This window comes from Oncorhynchus masou, chromosome 29, assembly GCF_036934945.1.
Source record: "Oncorhynchus masou masou isolate Uvic2021 chromosome 29, UVic_Omas_1.1, whole genome shotgun sequence".
In the NCBI taxonomy this organism is placed as follows: domain Eukaryota; kingdom Metazoa; phylum Chordata; class Actinopteri; order Salmoniformes; family Salmonidae; genus Oncorhynchus; species Oncorhynchus masou.
Window position 1 is genome coordinate 42,417,669 of NC_088240.1, and position 16,542 is coordinate 42,434,210.

A 16,542-nucleotide genomic window follows, 5' to 3' on the forward strand; every position below is an offset into this window, starting at 1 on the left:
GCAATTACACTTGGGGTTCTGGCTATTGTATCTATAAAGTGGGTCTTACAGATGATAGCTTTATGGAGTGCTTTGCACTTGCTCTGGATGCCTGCCTCACCACAAACGGTGGTAGGGAATCAGGATATTATGAAATTGCCGCTGTAGCTGAGATGACCAAAAATAAAACTTCTGGGTGATACAGGAGGAACATAGTTCAAAGAGGACCATCAAAGAGGATTGACAGACTTCCTATCACTCCCATTGTCAACTTTCACTCAAAATGCAGACAATTAGAGCGTCCCATCAGATACATAAGCTTCCTAGCATATCAAATCAAACTTTATTTGTCACGTGCACCAAATACAACAAGTGTTGGCCTTACTGTGAAATGCTTACTTACAAGCTCTTAACCGACAGGGCAGTTCAAGAAAGAGTTAAGTCAGGAAAAACAACTTAATCTAATTTACTTTTTTTATTTCTATAGTGTACCTGACAGCATCACTGTAAGAAAGAACATCGCAACAGACTAGGTTTAAAATAAGATTAGGACACGCAATGATGTTGATCTTACAATGACTTCATATGGTATATTTCAAAGCATTGGATTTGTGGAATAAGAAACTGCTTCTATATTCGTAGTAAAAATGTACCAAACCTTGGGGGACCACTGTCGGGTCATTAAGCTGTGGAAATGGGTAAATAACTGTATCTACATAGAGAACAAATCCCATAGAGAACAAACCAATGGAGATAAACTCTTCTAGGGATGTTTTTATAAAAGAGTCTGTTGATTAAGAAGGACCCTGTTTCTTGATATTGAGGGTCAATGGATGTGGTATCACATCATTGGGGAAGAGGGAAAGGTAATCTGAGTTTTTTTATTGGATATCTGGTTGTAGGGAGTGGGGAATAGGAGGTTGACTTCTTTGCTGTTAAGAGCCTTCTCTGCAGGGGCTTCAGCCCCTTTATAGAGATGAATTCTGTTCATTTTGGCCCTGCTCTCAAAGCCCCATCTACCCCGAGCTTCAACCTGACCGACAGCCAGCCACTGATAGGGAGATTTAACCACCGGCCAGAGGGCTTTACGCCAGCAGGTTCAATCAATAAAAGTCTTATAGGCCTCTAGGCCCTCCGTCGCACCCATAGAAGTCCTCCTCTGAGACTTCGCGTGACTTTTCATTCAAATGTCCCCTCGGCAGCTGGAGCTGACCAAGTTTTAAGGGTCCGTCCATTACAGAGAAAACAGATTTAGTTCATAAACAATGACAGGTACTTTGATGGGACTTTGCATTCCGTTCAACCATCGTCAAAGTGCAATTATGTCATCTATTTTTCCGTAGGTTCCCTCCGTTGGCATGGAAGTCAAAACCGCTGTTATGGTTTATATTGAAACCGAGCCAAACAAATAAAAAACAACCTACACCTGACACATCCATCACCGAGTCAACCCTGGCAAACTGCCCGTAAAAGATAAGAAAATAGAAACATTTTTCCTCAACTGCAGTAAAACAGAGGTATTGCTGACAGGCATGCCGGAGCAGATAACTCATGTCAGCGATACCTGACCTTTTACATGTCTTGGTTTCCAGTCTAAACAACTGTGTCTGCAATCACAACAGTGAAAGTCGCCTAATGGGTGCCATGTGAGGATCCCTTGGGATGAAGCAGGGAGGAACTGTACATAGAGCAGTGAGGGCTACACTGCCTCAGGAGGGGTGTCAGCCTGAGTTGTCAGGGAGACGCACACTGACCGACAGGACGAAGAGGCGGTTTGTTTGGCAGTGAGCATCCCCATTGAGGTGTGTTTCACAGGCAGCCAGGGAGCTCCCAGGCTCTCTGCTGGGAGTCCATCACGCACACAACACCTCCCACAGTGTTTGCACTGGAGGCATGCAGTGGTATGGTATGTGGCACAAACACACTCATACACACTCATAGAGAAAAGAACACGCACACATAGACACACATACGCACACATGCATGTGAACACACACACACACACACTGAATAGTTTAATCTGGCAATCACACTGACCCGCCACATGATGAATAGACATCAGAAGGATAAAGTGGACTTACCTACATCTTTATCAAGGGAACGAGAGGATATGAGCATGTAAAATGTTCTGGAACCCCCCAAAATGCTCTTCTAATACCCAGTAGCTTCCCCAAAAGCAGGCACACAACATAAAACCAAATGCTTCTCATAAAGATGAATGCCATGTCTCATGTGGAAGATCTGAGTTTCCAAAAAGTCATAAAAGTCTCCCTGGTGAAGTACCCTCTGTTGTTACGAAACAGTGAACACAAGGGACACAGAATGTATTTTATCATGTGACTGCTGTAAATATGTTGTTATACTTAATTAACTGGTTGTTTGTGGTCCCGGACTGAAATGACACATGAATGCACAACATACACACACACACACACACACACACACACACACACACACACACACACACACACACACACACACACACACACACACACACACACACACACACACACACACACACACACACACACACACACACACACACACACACACACGTACAAGCACATAAACTCACACATATATAGCACACAATCTCTCTCTCTCTTCTTTCTCTCTTTCTTTACAATCCTATCCCTCTTATCATCTCAACTCTTAGATAGAGAGAGTTGATTCTAAATCAGTTCCTGGTGTCCGAAAGCATCCAGATTACATTTATTCGGGGTCTTAGTACCTCTCCCATATGACAAGCACCTACTCTGGTAGTCTGGTTTACTTCTGTCTCCCAGGATACAAATGCAAAACACCCTTGTTGTTTCATGTGAACTATAAAAACCGCTGTGTGTTTTGGCCTCTTTTGGCATGGAGCGGGAGCAGCTGTTGAGCTTAGGAGTCAACATGTCCCATTACGCCAATGCAGGCAGAGGTCTCAGTGTCGATTATCACCTCCCGGTGTTCCTATGCTTTGTAGGCCCACTGGCTCCAGGTCGTCTACAAGGCCATGCTAGGTAAAGCTCCGCCTTATCTCAGTTCACTGGTCAAGATGGCAACACCCATCCGTAGCACACGCTCCAGCAGGTGTATCTCACTGATCATCCCTAAAGCCAACACCTCATTCAGCCGCCTTTCGTTCCAGTACTCTGCTGCCTGTGACTGGAACGAATTGCAAAAATCGCTGAAGTTGGAGACCTTTATCTCCCTCACCAACTTCAAACATCAGCTATCTGAGCAGCTAACCGATCGCTGCAGCTGTACATAATCTATTGGTAAATAGCCCACCCATTTTCACCTACCTCATCCCCACAGTTTTTATTTATTTACTTTTCTGCTCTTTTGCACACCAATATCTCTACCTGTACATGATTATTTATCAATCCAGTGTTAATCTGCAATATTGTAATTATTCGCCTACCTCCTCATGCCTTTTGCACACATTGTATATAGACTCCCCTTTTTTTCCTACTGTGTTATTGACTTGTTAATTGTTTACTCCATGTGTAACTCTGTGTTGTCTGTTCACACTGCTATGCTTTATCTTGGCCAGGTCGCAGTTGTAAATGAGAACTTGTTCTCAACTAGCCTACCTGGTTAAATAAAGGTGAAATAAAAATAAAATAAAATAAAAAATGCTGTCAAAAAGGCATGTTGTGCAGTGTAGCGCTGGGCTAACTATCGCCCTGGGCTTTTTTCATTTTTTCCCCCACCAGGTTAGTCTCGTTGAGATAAAAAAAAATCTATTTGTCAAGAGAGTCCTGGACAAAGCGATGGCCCTAGCATTATTCAGACTCCTCCATTGACATAGTACTGGAAAACCCATTGCCTGCCAGCCCTGTTGCTGTAACCTTAGCTGTAATCATTGGAAGGCGAAAGCACCGTGTATGATTCTGTCGACCACAGCAGATACCTGGGTTACCCGCAACCTCAGCAAATTCGTCTATTTCCTTGAATTGCAGTAGGCCAAACATTCCTGGGCACACGCCATGTCTGTGCAAGATGTCTGTCTTTTGCAATTGTTGTCTCAAGAATATGTGTGTTTAGTATGAGCATGTGCAAATGCACGTGTGTAGTGTGTATGCATGTACAATCCATTGTAAAATGTGACAAGAGGACATATAGATACAGCACCAGTCAAATGTTTGGACACACCTACTCATTCCAGGGTTTTTCTTATTTAAAAAAAAACTATTTTCTACATTGTAGTATAATAGTGAAGACATCAAAACTATGAAATAACACATATGGAATCATGTAGTAACCAAAAAAGTGTTTCACAAAATCTAAATATATTTTAGATTCCTCAAAGTAGCCACCCTTTGCCTTGATGACAGCTTCGCACACTCTTGGCATTCTCTCAACCAGCTTCGCCTGGAATGCTTCTCCAACAGTCTTCAAGGAGTTCTCACGTATGCTGAGCACTTGTTGGCTGCTTTTCCTTCACTCTGCCATCCAACTCATCCAGAACCATCTCAATTGGGTTGAGGTCAGGAGATTGTGAGGGCCAGGTTATCTGATGTAGCACTCCATCACTCTCCTTCTTGATCAAATAGGCCTTAGACAGCCTGGAGATGTGTTGAGTCATCGTCCTGTTGAAAAACAAATGATAGTCCCACTAAGCGCAAACCAGATGGGATGGTGCATCGCTACAGAATGCTGTAGTAGCCATGATGGTTGAGTGTGCAAATCATTGACAGTGTCACCAGCAAAGCAACCCCACACCATCGCACCTCCTCCTCCATGCTTCACGGTGGGAACCACACATGCGGAAATCATCTGTTCACCTACACTGCATCTCACAAAGACACGCTAGTTGGAACCAAAAATCTCACATTTGAACTTATCAGAACAAAGGACAGATTTCCACTGGTCTAATGTCCATGATAGTGTTTCTTGGCCCAAGCAAGTCTCTTCTTCTCATTCATTTCCTTTAGTATGAGTATTAGTGTCCTTTTGGGCTCCTAAGTTGGCGCAGCGGTCTAAGGCACTGCATATCAGTGCAAGAAGCATCACTACAGTTCCTGGTTTGATTCCAGGCAGTATCACATCCGGCCGTGATTGGGAGTCCAATAGGGCGGCGCACAATTGGGCCAGCCTCGTCTGTATCTGCCCGGAATAGGCCGTCATTGTCAATAAGAATTTGTTCTTAACTGACTTGTCTAGTTAAATAAAGGTTAAATAAAAATGTACAAAATTATGGTATTGGTATTGCAGCAATTCAACCATAATGGCCTGATTCACACAGTCTCCTCTGAACAGTTGATGTTGAGATGTGTCTGTTACTCTGTGAAGTATTTATTTGGACTGCTTTTTCTGATGCTGGTAACTCTAATGAACGTATCCTCTGCAGCAGAGGTAACTCTGGGTCTTCCTTTCCTGTGGTGGTCCTCATGAAAGCCAGTTTCATCATAGCGCTTGATGGTTTTTGCGACTGCACTTGAAGAAACTTTCTAAGTTCTTGAAACATTCCATATTGACTGACCTTCATGTCTTAAAGTAATGATGGACTGTCGTTTCTCTTTGCTTATTTGAGCTGTTCTTGACATAATTCTGTATACCCCCTACCTTGTCACAACACAACTGATTGGCTCAAATGCATTAAGAAGGACAGAAATTGAGAGAATACCAAGAGTGTGCAAAGCTGTCATCAAGGCAAAGGGTGGCTACTTTGAAGAATCTAAAATCTATTTTGATTGTTAAACACGTTTTTGGTTACTACATGATTCCATATGTGTTATTTCATAGGGTTGATGTCTTCACTATTATTCTGCAACGTAGAAAATAGTAAAAAATTATCATAATTATAATGAAGAAGAAAAACCCTGGAATGAGAAGCCGTGTCCAAACTTTTGACTGGTACTGTATGCCTCCGCATATTGAGGCATTGCTATTCCCATGGCTGGATCATTCACAATTAATATATAAATTACAGATGCCTGGACAGAGTGACAGACATATGGCCCAATGCAGCTGTAGTGTTGCCTCCGTCTTAGATGAATTGAATACAAAGATCACTGGAGCCAGTGTGCCAATGACAAGGTCTACTGTTTGCCCATAGACCGCTTTAACACGCGCTCCAGATTAAGCAAACAAACTGGAGAACGAGTGCGAAATGAACCCTGAAATCGTTGATGAGTGCTAACGTTATTATTCGCTTTTCGGAACTTGTGTAAGCTTACCTCATCCTTAATTCAACAGAAGTCTTTGTGCTCTCTGCACTGCTCAGTACTGAAACGCAGGGACTCGGGGTGTCGTAGGGTGGTTTTGAACATGATCTGTGGATTTATGGCTAAGGAGCAGTCGACTGTTACCCACAATGCCTTCTGCTGTTGGTGTTTTTAAGCCGTATGTATTGCATAACCTATTAAGCAGTGCAGTCCTTAAAAGGGCACACTGAACAGTGGGGATAGACTAATAGCACTGGAGGTCAACAAAGTAGGATTTCCATAAATCCTGTGCTGAATATCCAGTTTCTTTTTTTTTGCTTTGCTTTTCCATCATAGCCACTCACAGGTTTCAATTATAAAAGGTATGAGAGTAACCCTTAACCCTAATCCATGATGATGTTCAGGATGCAGTGCACTCAATAGTCTGGTATTGGGATGTTCATTTCTTATACGAATTATACATTCGGATATGTGCAACCTGTCTGTATTATAACAAAACATGCTATCTAAAATTAACATTGTTAGTGACATTTTTACTGAGATGGTGGTATTGCCATTATCTCTCTTGCAAAAGGGATTTTATATCAATGAAACTCACCTGGATAAATAATATGAGGAATAAATGACTAAATAAAGGTGCCAAATATCCATCCTGTCGGCCCTAATCTCAGGTGTGCAGGAGAGGGAACTCGTGAGAACAAAGTTGCACATGTTATTCTAACAGCTAGCTTGTTTTTCCAAGTTGGGAGTTTTGGCCTGCTGAGTCATGCACCTGGCATAAACAGACACACCCTGCCAACTAGTGTGTTTTCCCATAAAGACTGAGCCTTTTATTGTTCTCCCATAGGGTTGTGTGAAGTCTTTAGTTTACGGTCATGCCTTGGAGCAATGAGTGTACCTAGGAAAACTGTCACAGTCTTGGCTGAGGTTTCCCAGCCTGTCTTTGGATGCTTCACAACAGAGGATCCGTTCCAATAGACTTAGTTTGGGTCTGGCTTGACAGTATGGTTGGTTATGTGCAGTTCGCAAACGATTTGTTCTTTTTGAACGACTCATTTTACTGACTCGAGAGTCATGACACATCTTTTGAGTGACTCGTTCATTTCAGTCATTTGTTTGACATGCAGGCCGCAATGAATTCTACAGCAGGATTAATATGCCCTCCTCCGGTTTAGTGGCTCCACAGACATTCTTTGACCACCAACTGTCAATCATGTGCACGCAGAAACATAGATCATGCTGCAGGCAGAATGGAGAGGGAAAATACATGTTTAGAACTGATAAATGATTGCATGGTGCAAGAATTACGTTCCGACAACAGTCGTTCACAATCTGTTGACTGAACGAGTCATAAATATTGGAGTCAGTATAAAGAGCTAAACTTCCCATCACTAATGCTTGACAGTATGCCCGTATTAACCAGTCAGAAAGCATTGTGACAGGTTATGGCAATCAATGTTACACAATCTTAAACAATCAGAAACCATCTGAAATCGTAACATATTATAATGACAGTGTTGTCAGTTTAGCAATGGTTGGGTGTCATCAACATAAGAAGGTACAGCTTGTCCCAGAAGGTGTGTGTGTGTGTGTGTGTGTGTGTGTGTGTGTGTGTGTGTGTGTGTGTGTGTGTGTGTGTGTGTGTGTGTGTGTGTGTGTGTGTGTGTGTGTGTGTGTGTGTGTGTGTGTGTGTGTGTGTGTGTGTGTGTGTGTGTGTGTGTGTGTGTGTGTGTGTGTGTGTGTGTGTGTGCGTGTGTGCATGCGTGCGTGCATGTGTTTAGGTAGGCTTATGTCTGCATGTAGGTATGTTGGTGTTGCCTCATACTTTGACAGCTCCTTCGACAATCCATGTTTCAGTTGTCTCAAGAATTAACTATCCTCCTTTAACCTGTCTCCTCCCCTTCATCTACACTGATTGAAGTGGATTTAACAAGTGACATCAGTAAAGGAGTGTAGCTTTCTCCTTGATTCACCCGGTTAGTCTATGTCATGGAAAGAGCAGATGTTCTTAATGATTTGTCCACTCTGTGTATTACGCACAGTATATTTTCATGCATGTATTTTCATATGTTTTTCCGTGTATTTGTTATATAATACTCCATCTACCCCCCAATTCTCTTGACCATATGTAAGCTGTAAACTTCTGTGTTAAACTTTCTGCTAGTGTCACACCCTGATCTGTTTCACCTGTCTTTGTGCTTGTCATTCTGCCTGCCCTGACCCTGAACCTGCCTGCCGTTTTGTACCTTGTCACACCCCCCTGGATTACTGACCTCTGCTTACCTTGACCCCGAGCCTGCCTGCCATTCTGTACCTTTCGGACTCTGCTCTGGACAACTGACCTCTGCCTGCTCTTGACATGTCCTTTACCTGCCCCCTTGTTTCTGTAAGAAACTTTTGTTACTTGAAACTGTCTGCATCTGGGTCTTCTCCTGGGCCTTGATAGCTCGCTTGAGTTACCTGATGTGGAAGAGAGTTCCATCCCACTGGGCACATACAGTGGGGCAAAAAAGTATTTAGTCAGCCACCAATTGTGCAAGTTCTCCCAATTAAAAAGATGAGAGAGGCCTGTAATTTTCATCATAGGTACACTATGACAGACAAAATGAGAAAACAAAATCCAGAAAATCACATTGTAGGATTTTTAATGAATTTATTTGCAAATTATGGTGGAAAATAAGTATTTGGTCACCTACAAACAAGCAACATTTCTGGCTCTCACAAACCTGTAACTTCTTCTTTAAGAGGCTCCTCTGTCCTCAACTCATTACCTATATTAATGGCACCTGTTTGAACTTGTTATCAGTATAAAAGACACCTGTCCACAACCTCAAACAGTCACACTCCAAACTCCACTATGGCCAAGACCAAAGAGCTGTCAAAGGACACCAGAAACAAAATTGTAGACCTGCACCAGGCTTGGAAGACTGAATCTGCAATAGGTAAGCAGCTTGGTTTGAAGAAATCAACTGTGGGAGCAATTATTAGGAAATGGAAGACATACAAGACCACTGATAATCTCCCTCGATCTGGGGCTCCACGCAAGATATCACCCCGTGGGGTCAAAATTATCACAAGAACAGTGAGCAAAAATCCCAGAACCACACGGGGGGACATAGTGAATGACCTGCAGAGAGCTGGGACCAAAGTAACAAAGCCTACCATCAGTAACACACTACGTCGTCAGGGACTCAAATTCTGCAGTGCCAGACGTGTCCCCATGCTTAAGCCAGTACATGTCCAGGCCCGTCTGAAGTTTGCTAGAGAGCATTTGGATGATCCGGAAGAAGATTGGGAGAATGTCATATGGTCAGATTAAACAAAAATATAACTTTTTGGTAAAAACTCAACTCGTCGTGTTTGGAGGACAAAGAATGCTGAGTTGCATCCAAAGAACACCATACCTACTGTGAAGCATGGGGGTGGAAACATCATGCTTTGGGGCTGTGTTTCTGCAAAGGGACCAGGACGACTGATCCGCCGTGTAAAGGAAAGAATGAATGGGGCCATGTATCGTGAGATATTGAGTGACAACCTCCTTCCATCAGCAAGGGCATTGAAGATGAAACGTGGGTCTTTCAGCATGACAATGATCCTAAACACACCGCCCGGGCAACGAAGGAGTGGCTTTGTAAGAAGCATTTCAAGGTCCTGGAGTGGCCTAGTCAGTCTCCAGATCTCAACCCCATAGAAAATCTTTGGAGGGAGTTGAAAGTCCGTGTTTCCCAGCAACAGCCCCAAAACATCACTGCTCTAGAGGAGATCTGCATGGAGGAATGGGCCAAAATACCAGCAACAGTGTGTGAAAAACTTGTGAAGACTTACAGAAAACGCTTGACCTCTGTCATTGCCAACAAAGGGTATATAACAAAGTATTGAGATAAACTTTTGTTTTTGACCAAATACTTATTTTCCACCATAATTTGCAAAGAAATTCATTAAGTCCTACAATGTGATTTCTGGAATTTTTTTTCTCATTTTGTCTGTCATAGTTGAAGTGTACATATGCTAAATTACAGGCCTCTCTCATCTTTTTAAGTGGGAGAACTTGCACAATTGGTGGCTGACTAAATGCTTTTTTGCCCCACTGTACATACATATTACCTCAATTACATTGAATATCCGGATCCCCGCATCCCCCCGCACCCCAGGGTATAGTCTTGCTATTGTTATTTTACTGCTACTCTTTAATTACTTGTTACTTTTATTTCTTATTCTTATATATATATATATATATATGTGTTAACTGCATTGTTGGCTAGGGGCTTGTGAGTAAGCATTTCACCGTAAGGTCTACACCTATATTATTTGGCTCATGTGACTAATAAAATGTGATTAGGTCATGGCTCTATGTAGTACAGTGTGTTTTCCACAATCTGTTCTGGACTTGGGGACTGTGAAGAGACCCATGGTGGCATATCTTGTGGGGTATGTATGGGTTCCTGAGCTGTGTGTTAGCTGTCTGAACAGACAAGTTCGCTGCGTTGAACACCTCAATACGTCTCACAAAGACAAGTAGTGATGCAGTTAATCTCTCCTCTACTTTGAGCCAGGAGAGATTAACATGCATGTTCTTGATATTAGCTCTCTGTGTTTATTTAAGGGCCAGCCGTGCTGCTCTGTTCTGGCCCAACTGTAATTTGCCTAATGGGTTTGGAGTTTGCGGACACCAGCGGAAAAGCACTTTCAGTAAATAGTATCTATATCTAAAAATCTATATCAAAGTAGGTTTTCTCCCTCTTTTGAGTTGAACTAAATGGGTCTTGTTTATTGCACTACTTGTCATGGAGGTAGAAAGAGAACAAGCCTTAGGCAACAATCAATGTCATTGTGGCTGAAGACGTTACTTAGTCACGGTCAAATAATGATGGTATAAAGCAGACATTCATCGGCATCCACAAAAAAATACATGGCTTCTACTGTTGTGCACATGACTGCTGTTTTTTTCTCTCCATAGATCAAGGGCACTTAAGGTTCTTGTGTTTGTGATTTCATACATTTTCCCAGACCTTTTTACAACTTACACTTGTTCATCTTTCAAGTTGAGCTAATGCAAAGCAAAAAAAAAGTCCTACATCCATGCAAATGAGCAAACGGTTGATGCTCTTTAACATCTCGTGCACTGTTGTACCTTTGTGGTTCTTCTCTTCTTCCCAGTCTGTATTGAGTAAGCTGTCCTTACTCTGACCTCCCAAGTCTCGGTCGATTTGCCGCCCCACCGACAACAATGGCAACTTGTTCTAAGGAACATGAATAAAGAAAGGAGCTTGAAACAAATGAGTACAAGTTCAAGAGGAGATAGGAAAGGAAGTGAGAACAATGAGACCCCATATCCTCTGTAATTATTCTAAGCAAGTTGGCTAAATTAGCACGACAGAACCCAAAGCTGTGTCAGCCACAGCTCCAGAGGGCCCTCGTCCAAAATGGCCAAGCCTCCATCTGGTCTCCCCCACTGGCTCACAACGCCCCCCCCACACCTCCCCTAGCCTACCGTCTTTATGCGACTTTATGGCAATATGGCTTACAATCAACTCTGGTCTTTGCCAGAGATAGACATCACAAGGGCTCTAATTCCCCATGCGTCAGCTTTTTGGCTGGTAAGCTTTTGCTGAAGCGGGACTGTTTATGAAAACAAGATTTTAGTGACATTCTCTCAGGGCAAGTTAACTTTAATAATGTTTTAAAAAATGCTGAGGCTCTTTGAGAAACCCTTTCTTAAATGTGATGCACTGATTGTGAGCTCCATTTGACACCTCCTTGAGAAGTGGAGCTGAGGAGGCATTTATTTTAGAACCAGGTCAATCATGTTATCTGGTGTTATTCTGGTCTTGGTCTTGAATCGTGAGTGACTATGCCTCATCACCCCACGCCTAGAGAGATGGATGAGTCACTACACCCCACATACACACGCACCACAGATGGTTGGTGGCACCTTAATTGGGGAGGACGGGCTCGTAGTAATGGCTGGAGCGGAACTAGTGGAATGGCATCACATACATCAAACACATGGTTTGATGCCATTTCGTTAGCTCGGTGACAGCCATTATTATGTGTCGTCCTCCCCTCAGCAGTCTCCACTGACACGCATATGCACACGGACACGCACGCAAGCATGCACACACAGTAAGCTTATAGAGGCCCAAGAGTGGCTTGCCATTGGCAAAGTCAGTGGCCCGCAATTTTGCCAGTGAATAAGTGTATTCTAGTTGACACACACACGAACACACACACACAAACCAGTCCCTTTACTGCATGAGAGATATGATGCATATTATTCCGCCAACTGAGCACCTATTCTCCTGTTTATCAATATGTGGTTATGCTGCTGCATAATCTCTCTCTCTCTCTCTCTCTCTCTCTCTCTCACTCTCACTCTCACTACCCACACCTGCTGTCTCGACCTCTGAATGCTAGACTGTGAAAAAGACAACAGACATTTACTCCAGAGGTACTGACCTGTTGCACCCTCTACAACCACTGGGATTATTATTTGACCCTGCAGGTCATCTATGAACGTTTGAACATCTCCACCCGGCTGAGCCTGGGTCCTCTCTAGGTTTCTTCCTAGGTTCCTGGGAATTTATCCTAGCCACCATGCTTCTACATCTGCATTGCTTGCTGTTTGGGGTTTTAGGCTGGGTTTCTATTCAAGCACTTTGTGACATCTGCTGATGTAAAAAGAGCTTTATAAATTGATTTGATTTGATGAGGTCTTATGAACGCTGGTTGCACGACGCCTATTCCAGGCTGGCCATGACTGAGGTCCCTTTCACCTCAGGCAGGGGAATCTGTTTCCCGATACAAAATCACACACACCAAATATATAAACAAATTCAAGCAGACACACACACGTACACACTCAAACACACACACACACACACACACACACACACACACACACACACACACACACACACACACACACACACACACACACACACACACACACACACACACACACACACACACACACACACACACACACCACAAACTGTCAAAGAGAAACAGACTGGATTGCAGAGACTGCATGCTTGGGTATTGTCCCCTCTCATTCTATTGTGTATTGGAGAGAAAAACAATTTGGCGTCTGACTGAAGAGCTAGGGAAATGTCATTTTAAAATGTTTTCATCTCCATAGGAGAGTCCAAATAAGAATGGAGAATGTTTGGTAGTTGCGAGGCCTTTCCCCATTTTAGTTTACACCCATGCCCCAAGCCGTGGTTCAGCTCCGGTCTTTTCTCTTTGGTTGAGTTGGTGTTCCTTGGTTACAGATGGGGGTTCCTGGGTACAGATGGGGGTTCCTAGACAAGTTCTCTCTCTCTGGGCCCTTGGGGTTAACTTGTCATTCAGAGTGGATTCTCTGGTTCTCCCGTGTGGAGAAAGGATCCCCACTTCACCGCCTACTCTAAATTATTCAAGTGTTCACCAAGATGTAGCAATGCGGTTTAGTGTTTGTTTTGCCTTGGGATTCCAGTGGCACTTTGGATTCCAGCTATTACAAAAATCTTGGAAATGCTTACAGAGGATATTTCAGGGCGCACCAGGGACTTGTATCATCTTCAGTTGAATGAAGAAGTGAGAAGCCATTAGGCAGAGGTGGTTTCACCTTACCGTCCATTGGTGTAGCTAGCTGACGATTGTATTAATTTCACATCACAGAGTAGGCACAAGATAAGCGAATTGTGTGTGCCTGCGTGTCTGTTTACTGGTGGAGGTTTGTATTCAACATGAATGTGCCCAAGAGGCCGCTCCGGTTCCTCTTCCAGACAACCCCACTTCCTGCTCTCCTACCCACACATGCACATATTCCTCCCATCCTTCAACCCTCCAGCAAACTGACATTCTCTCTCTCGCATGCACACACATACACCATTTTTTTGTACTTTCTTTGCCCTAAATGTATCTGCCACAGGAGGTTGCTGAGGGGAGGACTGCTCATAATATTGGCTGGAACGAAGCGAATGGAAACCATGTGTTTGATATTGGTACTATTCCACTCTGATCACTACCACAAGCACGTCCTCCCCAATTAAGTTGTCACCAACCTTCTGCGGTATCCTCTATAATTTCTAATAATCAACAAAAACTTTTGAACATCACATCTGCAGTTACTAACCTCAATTTTGGCTTCAACGACTTCGACTCATCCGGCCTGGGCTCTTTATGTACCTCCGATTCAATCTTTGGGCTAATCAAGATGAATCTGGAGGGCTCAGGACACGAACATGTACAAGAAGTCTCGCTACGACCTCCGCAGAGCCATCAAACAGGCAAAAGGACGGCATAGGAACAAGGCGGAGTCCTATTACACTCGACTTGGCAGGGGCTACGGTCCATAAGGAATTAAAAAATTAGACCTAGCCGTGATCAGTCCACCGATGCCTCTCTACCAGACGGACTCAATACATTTTATGCATGTTTCGACAAAAACAGGCAGACATCTTCAAGGTTATTTTCAACCTTTCCTTGTCCCAGTCTGTAATCCCCACGTCTCAAGGTGACCATCATCATTACTGTTCTTAAGAACTCAATGTCTACCGCCCTATAGTACAAAGAGCTGTGATTGGGGTGGCAGGTAACCTAGCGGTCAAGAGCATTGGGCCAGTACCCGAAAGGTTGCTAGTTCGCATCCCGAGCCTATTAGGTGAAAACTCTCTCAATGTGCCCCTAAGAAAAGCACGTAACCCTAGTTGCTCTGGACAAGAGCGCCTGCTAAATGATACAAATTTCGATGTAATCATGAAGTGCTTTGAAAGACTGGTCATGGCACACATCACCTCCATCACCTTAGACCCACTCTGATTTGCATTCTTCCTCTACAGATGATGTCATCTCAATTACACTCCACACTGCCCTATACCTATGTGAGAATGCTGTTCATTGAATACAGCTCAGCATTCAACACCATAATGCTCTCCAGCTCGGGACCCTGGGACTGAATACTTCCTTTACGGGCTGACCCCAGGTGGTGAGAGTAGGCAACAACACCTCAGCCATGCTGAACCTTAACACGAGGGCCCCCCAGAGGTGAGTACTTCGTCCCCTCCTATGCTCACTGTTTACCCATAACTGTGTGGCCTTGCATGACTCCAACTCCATTATCAAGTTTGCTGACGACATGAAAGTGCTATGCCTGAACACTGACAGCAACGAGACAGCCTACAGGGAGGAGGTTAGATAACTGGCCGTGTGGTGGCAGGACAACAACCTCTCCCTCAATGTCAGCATACCTGTATATACTTGCATTCTTGTGTTTCTCACATCTTAGTTTGTATGTTTTTCTTTATTTATTTGTATTATCTATTATCTAGATGATTATAATTTTTGTGATTAAGTGTTTGAGTTTTCACACAACATATATTTTTTTTAAATAAATCAACAAACAAAACAGACATAACAAGCAGAGTCAACATCACACAGTGTTATACAAGCGGCTCCAGCCTATGAAAAATCACATCTCCAACCAACAGCTTGTAGCAAACGGAAAAGAGGAAGAAAAGAGAGGTATAAGTCACCCTACCAGTTGGTCCCTTAAGGCAGAGGATACCCCTGCCCATGCCTGTGCTGTGGACGGCCTCCTAATTCACAACATTCTGGAAAACATCAATCCAGTACATTTCAAGAACCAGCCCCGGGTTCCACCATAACCGCAAAATTGCTTTCTTTCCTGCTGTAAATTCGGCTAGTAAAACCGTACGTGGAATAAGTGCCAAAGATAAAGATGAGTCATCATTCAACAGGCACAGGTAAGGATCTGGGATAAGGTTTACCCTCCTCAATCTTGACAGCACCAAGCATATGTTACTCCAAAATGTGTGTAAAAACGGAACAATCCCGAACGTATGCATAACAGTACCTTCAGCAATATTTGTACAGAGTGTGCTGTTTGGTTAGTTATTATTTCCATCCGAAAACGTTTACATGGAATTGCGTATGCTCTGTGTATTTGAAGTGAATGAGCCGAAGGCTAAGATTCTTAGATGTCTTGCTCAGATTTGACCATATCCTATTCCAATCAGGTGTTAATCCCATCCTCTCCAACGGTCTCCCGCACGACCTCCATGGGTAATTTCTTATGTCTTCCCTGTAAGTGAGTCATATATCTTTGCTACTAGCCCTCTAGAACTCCTGTCTGGACCTATCCAGCCTGCCATTGGGTGTTCTGGCAAGAGCAAATTCCAGGGTACACTGTAAGCTTTCATCGCTGACCTTAACTGCAGATACAGAAAGTATGAGGATCCTGGCAGGGAATAGTTGTCTTTAATATCCAGAAATGTGTGCAAGCCAATCTCACAATAAGTGTCCTACAAAACATAAACGCCCTTTGAAGACCAAAAGGCCTGTGTGAAAGGATGTCCACCCGTCAATAAATGGAAGTTCCATATTTGAGATAGCTGATGGCATA